Source organism: Coptis chinensis, chromosome 2, assembly GCF_015680905.1.
Source record: "Coptis chinensis isolate HL-2020 chromosome 2, ASM1568090v1, whole genome shotgun sequence".
NCBI lineage: Eukaryota > Viridiplantae > Streptophyta > Magnoliopsida > Ranunculales > Ranunculaceae > Coptis > Coptis chinensis.
The window spans coordinates 71,326,806-71,330,338 of NC_141457.1; the positions used below are offsets into that span (position 1 = coordinate 71,326,806).

Genomic DNA, 3,533 nt, shown 5'->3' on the forward strand with positions numbered 1-3,533 from the left:
GAGAAGTATGTGTTGTTGAAGCATGCCAAACAAGCACCTTAGGCATTACTAAACTTGTTATGCTAAAATATACTGAAGCCTAGTGTACGAGCCCTTTAGTTTTCCTTGTAGATACACCATCAAACCAGTTAAAGAGAGCCCAAAAAATAAAAGAAAAGTTGGAGAAAAGTAAAGTGGCTCAAGTTATGCTCTTGCTTGTCACGATTCTAGGCTGTTCCTTGGTGATTGGAGATGAAATTTTGACTCCATCTATCTCGGGTAAGTTGTATAGACTCCCATCTGATGTAACAACCGTCCAGTTATCATCCCACATAACAGGATTAAAGCTACCCATTGTCAGCATTGGTTTGTGGATTGTTAGATTGTTAGTAGTATCTAACTCCCTTTTTTTTGGAGTTAGATAGCGTGGATAGGGTTTTCTAGAGTTCATGTTGGAATGGGTTGAAATATTTAAACAAAGAATAACCCATGTCTTGTTTCTGGCAACTGTGGGTTTTAATAGATAAAATCTGAACTGGCACACAAAGTATCTCTTTTTGAAATTCAGACTCATATTTGAAGCAGGTTCAAAATTTTCAAACTTGTATCGAAGTGATTTGACAGTCCGCATCCTATTGGCCAAGCCTTTGGAATAAAATCTACAATGAACTACATAAGTTTGTATATATGTGCAAACCGATAGCATATATTTATATTTTTTTAAGACTGAATTTCAGGTAATTATCTTGAGTAGAGTGTGCGCGTGTTGGGGGGAATGAGAAGTCTTTATACAACTGTAACATTTTTACCACTACTTTTCGTGTACTTGGGTTATTTTAACCTGTTAGCAACGTTTTGAAAATTTGCATGTTTGGAATGGTTGGTGCTTGTACTTTCTGTTATAACTTTATTTAATGCTATGCTTGACTGTGGTGAATGGATTGTGCTGAACTACTGATAAGAATTGTGTTTTTGTGTGTGTGTGTGTGTGTGTGTGTGTGTGTGTGTGGGGGGGGGGTTCAATCTGTTCCATTTTTATTTTGTCTTGCATTCTGTGCTTATATGTTATAATGCCTTCAAAGTAAAGCGTTTGAAATCAGTCCACACTTAATCCTTCCAGTGCCAAAGTAGTTCGTATCTAATTGTGTTTACTAATTGAAGTACATCTGATCATGTTTAGCAATTTAATGGTTAAAATGTAGGCACCGTTTAGCTTGTTTACCGAGATAGTTCAATATTTATAGAACGTTATGCATCAAATTTTCATAAACAGATAGTGCTAAAAGCCGGGCTAGTAGGAAATGACATCGACCCTATCACTTGTTCCTTGTGTTTACTTGATGTGCTACTTGCAGGATGTCTCAACCGATTCTAAAAGATTGGATGAATGAAAATGACAAACTTGGGAGTGTGTATAGGCAGGGGGTTTCCGATTTTATTCTATTCGCTAGTGGCAAAGACGAAACGTCGACCACATGTCCTTGCCCATGTAACAAATGTCGAAATAGGAAAAGGTTTGCATATGATATAGTTAGAAAACATTTGATTCATAATGGTATAGAATCAACATATCGTGTATGGGATTTACATGGTGAGAACCCATATAAGGATCAAATGGTAAACCGAGTTGAAGAAGAAAATAGTGAGGAAGGACTAGGGATAGGGAATTTTGTTGATGTTGCTTATGGCATGCATGAAGAATTAGTGGGTGATTTGACCGAGGCGATGGAAGTCAAGCCAAGATGTTGAACCACCTATTGTTCTAGAACCCTGATTTAGGTAAGAGGTACAATGAATATAAGAAAAAAGCGAAGAAAAATTATACCCCTCATGTGAGGCTCTGTCCACAACCCTTTCTTTCGCCCATTTGTGGACCTCCATCACTTGAAGAAACAATATAATTGGTCGGGAAATAGTGTGACCACGCTTTTGTCTATGTTGAAAACATGGTTGCCTGATGGAAACACTTTACCTTCTAAGTATCCTGCAATGAAGGCAATGTTGAAAGATCTTGGAATGAAAGCTGAGTGCATAGATGCGTGTGAAAATAACTGTATGCTATATTATAAGACTGAAGCTGATTTGACGGTGTGTCCTCAATGTGAAACTCCTAGGTACAAAGTAAAGGAGGGGAAATCGGGAAAGAAAGAAACAAAAGAGGCGAGAAAAGTATTGAGACATTTCCCTTTGATTCCTAGACTCAAAAGGTTGTACATTATACCATGGATAGCTCGTGAAATGACATGGCACAGTAGAGCGACACCTTCTTGGAATTATATGAGGCATCCAATCGACTTGCTTCAGTGGAAGACATGTAAAGATGATTGACCAGATTTTGCTAAGCAAGGGCGTAATGTTTGGCTTGGAATTGCAACTGATGGATTCAATCCACATGGTGTTCAATCCACTGGTTATAGTTGTTGGCCTATTTTTGTGGTGCCTTATAATCTGCCACCGTCTTTGTGCATGAAATCTGAGTTCCATATGATGTCGTTGTTAATACCTGGGCCGAAGGCACCGAGTCAAAACATCGATGTATTCCTTAGATCACTAGTTGATGAGTTACAACAGTTATGGAAAGAAGGGGTGGTGACTTATGACATGCACAAACAGGAGCATTTTACTTTGAGGGCTATGTTGATGTGGGGCATTCATGATTTACTAGCGTATGGCAATTTATCAGGCTGTGTAACACATGGTTACAAAGGCTGTCCTATTTGTGGTGATGAAACTCCGTCTATGCATCTTCGGAACACAAGGAAGATCGTCTATACAAATTACCGGATGTTTCTTAAATCTGATCACCCATTTAGGCAAGGCAAGTATTTAGGACTTAAGACAAAAGAGTTAAACCCTCCTCCGCCAAGGTTAAAGGGAGAAGTAATTGAGAAAATGTTAAGTCGTGTCCATTATGTACCTAGGAAAGTATTAAAAGGTACCAAACAGAGTATAGATGATGTGGATGTGGTTGCTATTGGAGATGATGAAGATGATGAAGATTATGAAGTTACTGAAGCATGGTATAAGAGGTATATTCTCTTTGAACTGGAATATTGGCTGAAGCATAAAATTCGACATGTTATTGATGTGATGCACGATGAGAAGAACGTGGCAGAACACATAATAAATGCGATTCTTGACAAGAAAGACAAAACAAAGGATCTGATTCGGGATTCGAGAGGATTTGAAGAAAATAGCGATTCATAGTGGTCAATGGATGCAAACAGACCCAATCACAGGGAGATCTGTTAAACCAAAGGCCCCATTTGTCTTGAATAAAGATGAGAAGCTTCAGTTCTACACAATTTTGAAGAACTTAAAGCTTCCTACAGGTTTTTCATCGAACTTAAAAAATGTTGTCACTTTGAGTCCTCCTGGTTTGCTTACAATGAAATCACATGACTATCATGTGATTATGTGTTACTTGCTTCCAGTTTTGCTTCAACACGCTTTTCCAAAACACCGCGATTTGCGTAGAGCTATTCATCAGATTAGCTTATTTTTTAATCTTCTATGCTCGAAAGTCTTAATCCGAAAGGAAATCCAAGATGCCA

The 3,533-nt window shown here is 38.2% G+C and overlaps 1 pseudogene; it reads left to right on the top strand.

Moving 5' to 3' along the window:
* Window positions 1-1,593: 1,593 nt before the first annotated feature.
* Window positions 1,594-3,186, top strand: LOC147517571 (uncharacterized; annotated as a pseudogene).
* Window positions 3,187-3,533: the final 347 nt, after the last annotated feature.